The sequence below is a fragment of the Rattus rattus genome, chromosome 2 (assembly GCF_011064425.1).
Source record: "Rattus rattus isolate New Zealand chromosome 2, Rrattus_CSIRO_v1, whole genome shotgun sequence".
NCBI classification, from domain to species: domain Eukaryota; kingdom Metazoa; phylum Chordata; class Mammalia; order Rodentia; family Muridae; genus Rattus; species Rattus rattus.
In genome coordinates this window covers 36,041,183-36,056,644 of record NC_046155.1, presented here as the reverse complement: position 1 = coordinate 36,056,644, position 15,462 = coordinate 36,041,183, and positions in this window count along the sequence as shown.

The following is a 15,462-nucleotide window of genomic DNA, read 5'->3' as shown; positions in this document are numbered from 1 at the left end:
TGGTGCCATGTTTTTCTTTGAAAAGTGAAACTTTCATCCTTGGAAAATCTCAGTGGCCGCAAGCTTACACGGTGTGGTTTAACAGCATGTCACATTCCTGAAGCCAGTGCTCCATGGGTATTTGGCCAAACAAGCTTTCCTTTCTTTGAAGTAGAGTCAACTCCAGTTAGAACCCTGGGACAGGGGCGGAGGCTTAGCTCTGGACTGCGTGGTGGGTTTTCTGGGTGAGAGTTATCATGTTGCAATATTTGTAACCACATCACTTCAGTACAAAAACTGCCCCACATTGTAAGATTTCCCTCGGCTGCCAAACTCTTGGTCCATTGAGGGCTTAGAAATCTCTGTTTACTTAGTAACAGTAGATGCTTCCAGACTGTTAACTTGAAGTTACTCGTGCATTCATTTGAATTGGGAAGGAGGATGAGGCGTACTGCTTATAAGGTGACAAAATAAATTCAGTAAAGACAGTCCAGTGAGTTCATGTAGTGTAGCAACACCACCCAATGCAGCAGGGACCTATTTCACACTAGACGAGGGAGCTTGGGGTTCCGAAGTGGGAAAATCATTTAGTATGTCGCTGACTTTTAGGGCTGGAAGAAGGACTGTGGGTGTGTACTCCTGAGTGCCCAAGACTACAACTGGGAACATTCAGGATCCCAAGAACCCTTAGGTTACAGTAGAGGATATGAACTAGAGAGTCTTGTAGGATTTGTTCAATTTGAACAAGAAACCAACAAAGAACAAAATGAAGTACATTCGTTATTCGCATCAGGCAGAAGGCAGGCATGGAGACCCTTCCAGACTGAATTGTACAGATTCTTGCTCTGTTCATACCTCAGAGAGCTACTCATCATGTGCTGCGAGAAGTTGGGGCTTCGCAGTCACAGTGAATTTTCCACAAAGTCTGATGACCCAAGGTACAGTTTGCTGGCAATTCAGGTAAGGCTAGTGGCTGAGCCTGCTCTGTGGTAGAGCTGTACGATCACCTGTTTTGGAGCCGAGTGTGGTGTTTGATGAGAATGGCTCACATAGGCTTATTATATATTTGAATGATCGGTCCCCATTGGTGGAACTGTTTGGGGAGAATTAGAAGGGTGGCCTTGTTGACAGGCGATGTGTCACTGGGGATGGGCTTCAAAGTTATTTCTGTTGGCTTTTGCTCTGTCTCCTGATTGTTGTCTCAACACAATCTCCCAGCTACAGCCCCATGCCTGCTGCCATGCTTCCTGTACTCAGCCTCTGAAACAGCAAGCCCCCACTAAACCCTTTCTTCTATAAGTTGTCCTGGCCATGCTGTCTCCTTATAGAGAGGTAACTAAGACACGGAGGCAAGAACGTTTGCATGTGAGATGTGAGTGTATAGCAGGATGCATGCCCACAACAGATTATTGAAATACAGATTGGCCCCACCCTAGGTTTTCTGCATTAACTCAAGAATTTACATTGGTAGCTGGTCCCTAGTGATGCCGACGATGGTGGTCCAGGGATCACACAGAGGTTCACCGGTGAAAGCAATTCTGATCTGTGAGCGCAAAGTCAGCAGGGCCAGCCAGTGGTGTGATATACCCAGAACCAGGTGGTTAATGTGCAGACACGGGGAGTGCAGGTACCATCTGATGTAGGCAGTGATCTGTTCTTCGTCTGTAGGCACGAAGACCTTGGTGTCTAACGGGATTTCAGTTATTTCGGGTGTTGGGCATTCTGATTTGCTTGGGAACAGCTTTTTAAGAAACTGGAGACTTGGGGTTGGGGGATTTAGCTCAGTGGTAGAGGCTTGCCAGCAAAAGCGAGGCCCTGGTTCGGTCCCCAGCCCGAAAAAAAAAAAAAGAAAAAAAAAAAAAAAAAAAAAAAGAAAAGAAAAAAGAAAACTGGAGACTTTTATTTATTTTTTTACTACATAAGCAAAATGAAACTTGTTTGTGGCCTTATTAGCGGCTAGTTTGAATCTTCTCGAATTTTAGTTCTCGGATGGGTTCTTAGAAGGCTCTGTCAAGGGTTCGTCTGAGGGTCTGGAGGGATGGCTGTTGTCGAGAGCACAGGCTGCTCTTTCCAGAGGACCCAGGTTCATTTCCCAGCAACCACATGGCAGCTCACAACTGTTCGTGACTCTAGTTCCGGGAGACCTAACAACCTCTCCTCACTTCTGAGGGCACCAGGCACTCAGGTAGTGCATTATATATGCAGACAGAACACCTGACCCCTGTACATACAGAGTAAGGAACGTGAAAACTTTATATTTTAAAGAAAGTTGATTTGAGTGGTTCTGTTGGTTCCCATTGGCCAGGAATGAAGTCACCTAAGCCTTGAGCAGAGCTGCAAGGGTTTGTCTTCTGAGATGGCACCCTTATAAGGCTGTTGACGGGAGGGCTTTGCTCCTCACTGTGTCTCTCCACAGAGACTTGAGTTTCTGTGACACGTGGCAGCTGGCCTTGCTCAGAACAGTCGATCCCAAACTAGGAGCAAGACAGAGGCCTTCATGTCTTTTGTCACCTAACTTTGAAAGTCACATTTTATTATGCTGACAGCATTCTGCTGGTGACATGGATGAGCTGTCTCCTTAGGTGACTCTGTAACTGGGAACCCCCAGGACCGTTTGGAGGTCGGCTGCCATGGTATGTTCAAATAAAGGCACGGGTGCGTTTCCTTCCTTCTCCTTCAAGTGTTTTGGCCTTGTTTCTGAGAAATCCTTTATTTCCACTATCCTTGTCACCCATTGCTTACTGACGATGCTGACAACGGAAAACCCTCATCTGGACAGAGTCTCAGGAGCCATGTGGTCCAGGGCTACAGATTGGAGGGTCCTGGGAGAAGCCTGAGATACTCTGAGATGCTTAAACTTTTCAGCTTGTCAATATTTCCCACAAGCTAATTTCACTCTGTTATTTTTTTTTTTCCAGGCCTCTGTGTCCTGACTCTGATTTAGCAAATCCAATCACTGGGTGGCAAGCTCTCCTGTTTTGTCTAGGAGTTAAGACTTTCAGGGCTAATACTTGGGCAATCTTAAGTATTTGTTGTTTGTGGTGTGTGCTTGCTATACTGAGTGTGTATGGAAGACGGAGGACAACGTTCACCTTCCACTTTTATGTGGGCTGTAGGGGTTGAACTCAGGTCTTCAGCCCTATGCAGCAAGTGCTTTCCCCCGAGGATCTGTCTCACAGGTCCTGATCTTCAGCTCTTCTTCCAGTCTATTTCATGGCCCAGCAACTTCTGCTTCACTTGGTCCCTTGGTGCTGTACCCAAAACTCCTGACAGCACCCCAGGCTTCCCGAATCTACATGCGTTTAGTAAGAGTCCCAGGCAATTTGATCCACCTGGAGGCTTAGGAATTTCTAGGTATGAGCAAAACTTGGCTTGAGTTTCCTCAGGACTCAGGTTCACAGGTTTCGGGGACAGAACAATGATCCACCTGTGCCCCACTTAACTTGACCCTGATATACCTCTTATTTTTAGTTCCTGCTTCTCTTTCATCACCAAAGGAAAGACAGCTAAAATTTCATTGTTGGAGGGAACCTAAAAGTCCCAACTCTCCCTGGAGCTTGAGTAGCGGTTCTCATAAAAACACCGTTTGACCATTGAAATCCCCGGCCCCTCCTCCCCACACCAAGTGCCATTAAGCAATAGAGATAAGGGGAGATTGCTGGACATTTAGGTTGTTTCCAGTTACAGACACTCTGAGCATTGTTTTCTGAAGTATCTTTGTAAATCAGCCTTATGGAAAAGTTAATGCTTCATTTCTAAAGGTTTGGTTCAGAAAAAAAAAAAAAAAACGAGCTTACCACGCCACAGAAGATGCTCGTTCGGAACTACAGTGAATGTCTAAAAACATGTCTGAGCAGAGAAAGTTTGAAAAGAAATGGTATCACACTTACTTTGTGGGAAATTGTAGGGTGAGTGCAGAGACAACTTCTCCCCTTGAAGGATGACTTTGACAGTCGGTTTTATTAGGAGAACAAGGTGCAGAAAGGACCTAAGTCATGTGAGAATGGCTAGCAAAGAGATTAATAATTCACATGTCCAGAATACATTTTGGACATTTCTCCTGGTTGTAAAGTACATTCACTGATCCTGTAACTAAGAATTTGAGGGTCTAGGGCTGTAGAGCAGTTGAAGTTGGCAAGTTTAGGTCGGGCTGGGTCTTAATGTTCTATTGCTGTGAAAAGACACCATGACCATGGCAACTCTTACAAAGGAAAACATTTAATTGGGGAATTTCTTACAATTTCAGAAGTTTATTCCATCGTTCATCATGGTGGGCATCATAGCAGCAGGCAGGCAGACGTGATGTTGGGGAGGGAGCCGAGAGTTCTACATCTGGATCCACAGGCAGCAGGAAGAGAAAAGAGAACCTTGGGCCTGGCTTGAGTTTCTGAAACATCAATACCTCCCCCCCACTCCCCGTGACACACTGACACACTTCCTCCAAAGAAACTATACCTCCTAATCCTTTCAAATACTTCTACTCCCTGGTGACCAAGCATTCAAATGTCTAAGCCTGTAGGGACCATTCTCATTGGAACCACCATAGAGTGAGTAGGATAGATGAGAAGTCCAAGCACTGTGATCGGTTGAGACTCTGGATGAGCTGTCCTTTGGGCCCTTCTTGTCTCTGCCGTACGTCCAGCCTTGCTCTCTATTTTAAAGGCAGGCAATCAATATTCTTGTTGCCACAGATAAGCACCTGATTGGCCGATCCTAGGTCTTGTGCTCATCATTCTCTGGTAGCCAATTGTGGGAAAGGGGATGTTTTTGAAATAGCAGACAGTGCTCTTAACCGCTAGCTCTCTCCCCCTGATCCCCACCCCCAACCCAGGCACAGTTTTTAATGCTTGTTTTACAAATTGAGCTTGTGAGGCACACAGCGGTAGAGTCACCTTACTAGAGTCACATAGGAAATAAATGCTGGAGCCAAGATTTGAACCAAGGCTATTCAAAGATAAGATATGATTCCTTCGTTATGTGTATTTTCTAAGGAGATAAGAATGGGCATCTACTAATGTCAGATCGGGCATCAACAACAGACCAAAGGAACAAATCCACTCCACCAGTGTGCCGGATAGTTTTTTTTTTTTTTTTTTTTTTTTTTTTTTTTTTGTTCTTTTTTTGAGCTGGGGACCGAACCCAGGGCCTTGCGCCTAGGTAAGCGCTCTACCACTGAGCTAAATCCCCAGCCCCTTGCCGGATAGTTTTTATGTTAACTTGATACAAGCCAGAGTCATCAGAGAAGGGGGAACCTCCATTGAGAAAATGCCTCCATAACATCTAGCTGTAAGGCATTACCTTAATTAGTGACTGATGGGGAGAGCCCAGTCCATTGTGGGTGGTGCCATCCCTGGGCTGATGGTCCTGGGTTCTATAAGAAAGCAGGTCATAGGGAGCAAGCCAGTCAACACACTCTTCCATGGCCTCTGCACCAGTTCCTGCCTCCAGGTTCTGGTCCTGTTTCAGTCCCTGCCCTGACTTCCTTCCCTGATAGACTACGATGTGGAAGTCTAAGCCCTTTAAACACTTTCCTCCCCATCCTGCTTTTTGTCACAGTGTTTCAGCACAGCAGTAGAAACTATGGCACCCAGCTAGATAAAACAAAGATGTCAGCTACTTACATAGAGAGAATACTTTAGCAGGCTGCCATACAGAGTTAACTTCACCCCAGCAACTGTTAAGTGCTTATGGGACCTCAGGGAGGGGTGTGGTCTCCTACACGGTCTCTTGGGTATTTTGTGGGCCAAGGGACATCTTCACACTAACACAGTGTGTTTCCTGCCTCAGCAACTCTTAACTGATTGTGTAGCTTCAGGAGTGCAGCCTCCTGTAAGAAACCTTAAATACAAGTTTTTTTTTCTATCAAATACTAGAGAACTTGTGTGCATGACAAGGAATTCAAGTCTTTTTATGTCCCCCATCTTGGAAGACTTTGATGCAAATGTTTTAATGCCCCCTTGTATATACAAAGGCTCTGCTGCATTCTTGGATTAAAGTGGTTGATCCCCTCCTCCTTTCATTTTCTTTTGAACAAGTCTTTTAAACGAGCCAATCAAATAAGGTCGGTCCACAGTCAATGGGGGAAAGACACAGTCACCACTTGTGTTGGAATACTTCTGCCTCTGTGTGTTTGTTTTGCTGAGAGTACCCTCTTGGTCAAGAATAAAGTTTCACCTGGAGTGATTCTCTCTCTCTCTCTCCCTCTCTCTCCCTCTCTCTCCCCCTCTCTCTCTCCCTCTCTCTCTCTCTCCCTCTCTCTCTCTCTCTCTCTCTCTCTCTCTCTCTCTCTCTCTCTGAAGCAAGTCCTCTACATAGTCCTGGCTGTCCTGGAACTCCCTATGTTTGCCAGGATGGCCTCAAAAATGACAGTGAGAACCCTCTGCCCTCTTCATAAGGGAATGCTAGTGGGCCCAGTCTTATGTCTTGTGTGGTTAATTATAGCTGCTCCAATTTCAAAATGGCAGTTATAAACAGAGTGCAGAGTTCCCCAGCATAACTCCAGGTTATATTTGGATCGAGTGCTGTTTCTACTCAAAAGAATAACTCCTATTTTTAGGCCTTAGTGGGCACCGATGAGTGTCCTTAGCGCTTTCCATGAATCCATCCACGGAATCCACACAACATCAAGTGAGAAAATGGAACCTCAAGACAACTGTTTACCCAGGCGTATCCCCTGGTAAGGCACAGAACAGCCAGGGTTCACACCCAGACAGAGCCCACACACTGAACATGAGCTTTCCAGAAACATCTGACCACTTACCAACACACAGGGATTCTCTCTTGATCCCGAGTTGTTTCCTTGGGAGGTCTGGGGATCCAGACAGTCACTCTGAAAATGAAGCTGCAGTTGAAGATCTGATTCAAGCTTTCTGGTTCACTCTGGTACTGGTTTTCTGGACCAGAGCTGGTGTCAGATAAAATCATTGAAATTTACTCTGATCTCTGTCATTGATGGGCTTGGTTAGGAAGAATTCAGAGAGACAGAGGAAGTATGTGTGAGAGTTGTGTATATGTGTGAATGTTTGTGTGTGTGTGTGTGTGTGTATGTGTGTGTGAGTGAGAGTATGATGTTGGGATAATATTATTGTGCACTATGTGGAATATCACCTGTTAATAAAAAGCTGATGGCCTATTAGCAAATGACAGGAAATAGAAGGTAGGAGTTCTGGTAGAGAGACTGGAATTCTTGGAGATAGTCAGAGGCAGGAGATTCTCCTAGACTCTGAGGCAGTCACATGAAACTGAGGAGAGGTAACTAGCCTTGTGGTAGACATGGAATAGTTTAAATGAGTTATATAAATTACAAACGAGTTGGGGAAATGAATCCAAGTTTATGGCATAAGCATTTATTCTTAAATAAATAGCTTCTGAGTCATTATTCAGGAACTGGGGCACCAGTGGAAAAGCCCAGAGTTACAGTATTTGTGTGTGAGAGTATTATGTGAGAGAATGTGAATATGTGAGCATGTAAGAGTATGTGAGTATATGTGAGTGCGAATGTGTGAGTGAGAGAGTATGAGAGAGAGTGAGTGTGGGTGTGTAAGGGTGTGTGAGTGTGAGTGTGTAAGAGAGTGTGAGTATGTGAGAGAGTGTGGGTATATGTGAGTGAGCGTGTGAGAGAGTGTGAGTGTATAAGAGTGTGTATGTGTAAGGGAGTAAGTGTGGGAGAGAGTGTGGGTGTGAGTGTGTATATGTGTGAATGTGTGAGAGTGTGAGTGTGTGTTTATGTGAGTAAGAGTGTGTGAGTGTGTGTGTGTATGTGTGAGTGTGAGTGTATATGTATGTGCATGTACATGGGGCGCTTCATGGCTCTAGATGTGTCCTATCAGTGATTCTGAGAGACTGTGAGGGAAAAGATATCAATAGCATTTTCTTGTTCACTTCCACAGTATGAAACTGTGGCTCTTTAGCAAGGAAAGTATTCAAAACCTGGAGGAGTTTCACTGCTGGAGAAATGTGTTTTTCTAAGTGAAAAATAGGGGTTAGCCTCAATTTGAATTGCAAATCCTTTCAGAAGCAGATTGGAAAGATAGGGCAGGGCAGGAATGAGTTCTTTCTACTTTATTTTATAAAAATTTCCTGAGACAAGCTTTAAAGACAACAACAACAACAACAACAACAACAACAACATCTTAATTATTTTTTTAAATTCTGCTATCTTACCAGTACGAATGTTTATGTGAATTGAGACAACCAGATAATTTTATACAATATCCACTTGGTTTAAGATGAAAGAAAACAAAACGCTCATTACCATCGCAGCTGTGGTTATTGGAAGCAGAAAATTGCAGGGTGTGTTTGGCAAGCTGGAACCCTTAAGAGTTGTCCCTGAGGATAAAGCCCATGGTGGGGAAGAGGGGTTCGAAGTGAGGCAGAACAGCTGTGTCTGCCTGGTGTGCTCTGAGGCCAGGAGCCCGGGAGCCGCAAGCTTCGAACTCGTCACACCCAGTGCAGCCAGCAGCATTATACCTGGTTTTCCGTTGAGAGTGGCTGATGCTCAGGGAAGTAAACTGGCGCGGACCGTGTTCTGAGCTGTGAGAACCAATCTGGAAAAGTGGGCGTGTACTTGGGTCTGTTAAGGAGCGGACGTGGAGGTGGAAAGTCCGGACCCCATTATATTACATCCTCTAGAACGTACAAATTCCATCTGAAGCAGAAGCAGTGAGTGGGCGGGCGTGCTCAGTTTTTAGGCCTTAGTGGGCACCGATGAGTGTCCTGAGCGCTTTCCATGAATCCATTCACGGAATCCACACTACATCGAATGAGAAAATGGAACCTCATGATCCTGGAGGGAAATGAGCAGAGCAGAGGCTTTGGAGAAGATGCTGAGGTCTATGAGGACCTGTGGAGTGTGGACCCAGGCCAGGAAGTGGGAGCACGCAGGGAGGTCTAGCTTCTGGAGGTGGATGGATAGACTAAGTGATCTTTAGACATCACTGGGCAAAGAGTGTGGAAGGGAGACGTGTAGAGGCTCAGAGAAGGGGACAGGTTAGAATGGAGGTGGTTGGGTAAAGAGGTTGGTATCTCAGAGGAAGGGGGGACTTTTGTCTCTCTGTGGTTTTGGGGTTCTGCACGAAGTACCCCTCAGAGGGTATAAAGTCGATGTACGTTAGAGGGACGAGGGGAGGAAAGGGAGAAGAAAAGGGGGATGGGGAAGGGATAATGAACTATGTATAGAGCTTAATGTGTGCCCAAGAGAAAGAACAATGTTTCCAAGGAAGCCGGGAAACATACACGGATACAGACACACATACACATATCACACTCACACACACCACAACACACACACTTCATACCATTCTCTCCCACATACACACACCACACATACTACACACACACTACATACATACTCACATACACATACCGCACACATCATATATGCTCACATACATAAACCACGTACACTCACACATACCACACATACACACATACACAAATACCACTCACAACACACATTCACAATACATGCTTACCCATACACACATACTGCAAACACAACATAATAATGTACACACCGCACACGGCACAGCACACACACACACACACACACACCCGTATGGCACATAATAGACCTGAGCCTCACACACACCATCAGATTTTGAGAAAGCTTTCTATATTAACTAAAGCCCTGAACTCAGACCTGCTTTCTAATCTGCTCTTCCTCTAAACAAACGCAGTCCTGTATGAGTGAGAACACCACGTGATGAATGGCTGCTTCCAGAGCGGAAGAAAGGAGGCAATGGGTCAGGTAGATAAAAAAGAAGAGCGTGGGGGATCTCCTGTGTTAATTGGTGTGATGTGATAGGAACTGGTTGTCAGAAGCCAGGGCCAGCACTCTCCAGGGTCTTGTCTGCCACTTACCTCACATCACAGCAGGAGACTATTGGAGGAAGGGTTGGGGACTGGTTACCCTTGGCCAGGCATCAAAGGCGCCTCCCATTTGCCCCCAGGTAGGGTGGCGGTTGTGGGGCTTCCTCTCCTGCTGGAAAGCTGTGAGGACAAGGAGTTTGAGTTCTGCCCAGAATGTTTAGCATGAGTTTTGTCTGCTCCTTGATCCTGGTAGTCAGGAGTCAGGGCTGGGAGCTGTGTGGATTTTGAGACGTCCCAAAGAATGGCCAAACTCATACCTCTTGGGTATAAAGTTGATGTATGTTAGAGAGAGGGGTGAGGGAGAAGAAAAAAGGGATGGGAGAAGGGACAAGCATGTATTAGTTGGGAACAGTTAGTGTCATAGTCTGGGGTGCAGGAGGTCGGAGGGAGAGGTCACCCCATACCACCTTTCTACACTAAGCTGTAACAGGAAAGGCTGGGTGGGTCTTGCTTCTGCACATGCGCAATGCCAGGACTGAGCTGAGCACCCCACTCCCAATCTGGATTCTGGATAACCTGTTTTCTTATTTCTCCACCCAACACTCACTGGAGTCAGCAGCTGAGGGACCAAGGGACCCTCTTCTGCACACTATGAGACAAAACAATAAACTGCGGAGCCCTGGCTGATCTCAGAGTTGCAAGAAGCGACCGAGTGTTGGGACGACGGGCGTGTGCCAACCCTGGAGCCATTTCTGAGAACACTGGGTAGTGGAACTCCGGTCTAGCCCTCCGCTCTAGACGCCTTCTGCTCAGTCTGGCTCCGGAGTACCTGCTGTTGGGTGTGCCATTTCCACTGGAAAAGGTTGGGCCGCCTGAAACCCCTAATTAGTGTCAATTTTATTATTCATGTGGCAGAATTCAAGCTGCCTGTAATCACTTGGATAAAAAAAAAATTCTTTGGTTTGCCTTTAATCCCAGCACTTAGAGGCAGAGACAACAGGTTCAGGAATTCAAGGTCATTTTCAGTTACACAGTGTATTTGAGGCCAGTCTGAGCTGAATGAGACCCTGTCTCAAAATCTGAAAATACAAACACACAAAACCCTTTGTATTCTGGTGTGGATGAGGATGTAGCATGTATAATTTGGCCTACTCCTGGCATCGTGTCCCAAAAATCTTAAAATTATGGATATGCTACGAACCAAGAATTCCAACTCATTATTGTAGTCTAGATTAGCCTGGGGTGCGATATGCTTCAAAATATTGACCGTCCTGAACAGACCTGTGGTACCTTCCTCGCCAGGACTTGGCTCTTATTGGTACATACGCTTTGACTCAAGGCTTCCAAGATTAGAGGTTTCTTTTCCTTTTTCCTTCTGACCATAACCTTAAAATTATTTTATTAAGCAGATGCTGGCGAGGATGTGGAGAAAGAGGAACACTCCTCCATTGTTGGTGGGATTGCAGACTGGTACAACCATTCTGGAAATCAGTCTGGAGGTTCCTCAGAAAATTGGACATTGACCTACCTGAGGACCCAGCTATACCTCTCTTGGGCATATACCCAAAAGATGCTCCAACATACAACAAAGGCACATGTTCCACTATGTTCATAGCAGCCTTGTTTATAATAGCCAGAAGCTGGAAAGAACCCAGATGCCCTAACAGAGGAATGGATACAGAAAATGTGGTTGGTACATCTACACAATGGAGTGACTAGTCAGCTATCAAAAACAGTGACTCCATGAAATTCATAGGCAAATGGAATGAACTAGAAAATATCATCCTGAGTGAGGTTACCCAATCACAGAAAAACACACATGGTATGCACTCATTGATAAGTGGATATTAACCCAAAAGCTCAAATTACCCAAGATGCAATCCACAGACCACAGAAGCTGAAGAAGCAAAATGCAGGTGCTTCCACTCCTTCTTAAAAGGGGGAAGAAAAATATCCGTAGAAGGGAATATGGAAGCAAAGTTTAGAGCAGCGACTGAAGGAACAGCCATTCAGAGCCTGACCCACATGTAGTCCATATATATACAGCCACCAAAACTAGGTAAGATTGATGAAGCTAAAAAATGCATGCTGAAAGGGACCGGATATAGATCTTTCCTGAGAGACACATCCAGAGCATGTCCAATACAGAGGTCAATGCTAGCAGCAAACCACCGAACTGAGAATAGGACCCCCTTGGGGGGGAATTAGAGGAAGAATTGAAAGAGTTGAAGGAGCTTGCAACCCCATAAAAACAACAATGCCAACCAACCAGAGCTTCCAGGGACTAAACCACTACCCAAAGACTATACATGGACTGACCCAGGGCTCCAACTGCATATGTAGCAGAGAATAACCTTGTTGGGGCACCAGTGGAAGGGGAAGCCCTTGGTCTTGCCAAGGTTGGACCCCCAGTACAGGGAATATGGGGGGCACAGTAAGGGGGATGGATGGGAGGAATACCTGTATGGGGGAGGGGGAGGGGATGAGGGTTTATGGACAGGAAACTGGGAAAGGGAATAACATTTGAAATGTAAGTAAAGAAATATATCTAATAAAAAAATAAAAGAATTATTTTATTAAACAAATTTGTTCTTTGTTGTCAATTTTACACATAAACACGCCGACCACTTTCACTGTCCCATCTCCCTAACACCAGTCTACGTGCCCCGTCTCCCACAGATCATCCTCATTCATTCCTGTCTACTCCTTGTGTGATCCACGAAGTTTAACCGGAGCCAACTGTGTGACCATGAGTTGGGGTTTTTTTATTAGAGCCCGGCAGGCTGAGCAGTGGGTACCCAACTGAAAACAAGGGCTCCTCCTTGCCCCTTCCTCTTCCATGACTGATGGTGGATAGGGCCTGTCTTGTGCCAGTCCAGTGCATGTAATTGCACTTGTGAGTTTGTGATTACAATGGCTGTGAATAACTTGTCCCAGCTTTCATCATACTTTTAATAATAATAATAATAATAATAATAATAATAATAATAATAATATTGATCAACAACAACATTTGTGGTGGTGGTAGTGGTGGTGGTAATGATGATGATGGTGGTGGTGGTGGTGGTGGTGATGATGTTTCTCTCTGTGTAGCCCTAGATGTTCCAGAACTCACTCTGTGAACCGGGCTGGTTTTGAACTCACAGAGCTCCCCCTGACTCTGCCTCCTGAGTGTTGGGATTAAAGGTGTCCACCACCACCACCTGGTTTGTTTCCTGACTCTGAACCTCTCACTCCCTCTTCCACTACGTTCCTTAAGCCTCACAGGGAGGGAGGGGGTAGGTTGGGTTGAGCCCTTAAACAAGACATTCACACCATATTTTAAGACACTCAGAAAACTGCTTATTGGACAAAGTATTGTAGAAAACATTGTAAACAGCCTACTGTTGTTTAATGCAGATTGAGGAAACCTCGAGAGCTCTGTGGTCATTAAAAATAAAGGAAGGCCAAGAACTGAGGAAGGGAGCCGGCAAAATGGCTCTGTGGGCCATAAAATCCTGACTGAATCCCTGGAGCTCACATAAAGGTGGAAGATGAGAACGCCACACAGTTCTCTTCTGACCTGGGGCATATGGGCCCACCCTCCCACCACACACACACACACACACACACACACACACACACACACACACACCCTGCAATAATAAAAGAATTAAAGGTATTTATAGGCTATTTGGTTTCAAACACAGAGTCATTCTGGAATGTCAGTCCCCATCATGTGCTCGGTGAGTGACTTAGACAAGGAAATGAACATCTTAAGTCTTAATCTCTGTATCCATCAAGCGGGGCTAATCATCACATGGCCTCCCAGGGTTACCGTGAGCGTTAGAGGAGACAGTTGAGGAGAGGGTCTCAGCGTAGCTCAGCGCAGTTGAGCACTTAGGCAGCGTTGCACTCTGCTGTCCTCACGCTTGCTTTTGAGAATGTCTGAAGGGAAGGGAGAGAGACAGGAAGTACAATGGGAAAGATGTCTCGGAGGATGGGACCGAGTGCAGGTTTCGTTGTTGTTGTTCTGGTTCATTTTTGTTTTTATTTTTCAAATCAGAGAGCTGTAAATCACATGGCTATTTTTGTAAAAAGGAAAAGGCGTTACCAAGAAGACAGTGGCCTTGATCGCTTGAGACCCCTTGAGAACTTCAGGACCTGCTTGCTCTGTTAGTCCTTCATCTCGTTGGAGCCCTCTGAAGTTGGACTTGCGAGGAGAGCCAATAGTCCTGCCACATGCCTTCCCTTCCTGGCTTGCTCCTGCCCAGGGGAATCTCAGTGTGTGTGTGTGCACGTGTATGCGTGTGTGTGTGTGTGTGTGTGTGTGTGTGTGTGTGTGTGTGTGTGTGTGTGTGTGTGTGCGCGTGTGTAGGAGGTTGGAGGGCGATAACACCACTCTAGCACTGCTACCATTCAATGAGTTGCCTGGGGTGTGAAACCCACCCCCACCCCAGGAGATGCCTGGGGAGAGGATGCTCAGTGGAGCCCAGGAGACGGAACTCCACTCTGATTAGTCCGCCTTTATCAGCCCAGCACCCGAGAGAGTTCCTTTGTGTCTACTCTCTTCCTCTTCCGTCTCTGTGTCTGCTCTGTCACTGTTCATTAGCACTTGCGGCAAATGTCTCAAGGCCAACAGAAGGGCTAAGTGATGACCAAACTGTTTCAATCTCCTGGGAGGGACCGTGGAGATGGGTGGGTGGGTACGTCTTTCCCAGAATTGAATGGCAGAGAGCGTGGGGTTGGGCCGGGAAGGTGCACACAGAGCGTGGAGCAGAAGGGTTTCCGGTTCCCACTCTCTGGTGCTGCTTGGGAATGGGCTCACCAGCCTTGGGCGAGGCAGTTAGAGCACCCAGGAGGCTGAGAGCAACGGTAGGAAGGGAGGAACTGGAGGTTTCTCCTTTCCAGGAGAATGTTCAGAGGCAGTGGGTACAGAAATTGAGCCTGATCTTTGCTTATCGGATCCATCGGAAGCTCACTGAGCTTATAGATCTATCTTTATCTTTTGAGGCAGGGTCTCTCTTTTTTTGTTCTTGTTGTCCCGGAACTCAATGTGTTATACCAGGCTGGCCTCAAACTCACAGAGATCTCCCTGCCTCTGCCTCCCCAGCGCTGGGGGTTAAAGGTGTGTGACACCAGTCCTAGCCTCAGATTTAATCTTCTAGAGGATGCATTTACTGTACGTATATGCATGTGTTACATGGTATACCTCCTACGACTGTCTCACCTGTATGTATCACTGTGTACTACACGTGTGCCTGCTACCCTCAGAGCTCAGAAGATGACGCTAGAGCTCCTGGAACTGGTCTTGTGATGGCCGTGAGCCACCATGTGGGTATTGAGAAACAACCCGTTCTCTTAATCACTGAGCCAAATCTCCAGACCTAGATAATTTTTCTTAATAGGCCACACTCTTGAGTCATATTTATGATATTGTTTTTTTTTCTAGTGGTGTGAGGCTGAACTTCACCTGTCCTTGGCATATGCTCCGCTCTCTGAATATACCCCTTAAGCTGTCAAAGATGTAAACCAAATTCACCAGAGAAAGGCTAATCTTTTCAGATGGGCTGCTGAAAAAAAAACGAGGATCCAAAGGCAGAAAAATGAAACTTTTATTTTGGTTAGTTTGTACCGTTTGATTTACATTTGTTTCATTTGTTGGTTAAATGGTTGGTTGGTTGGTAGTTTTTG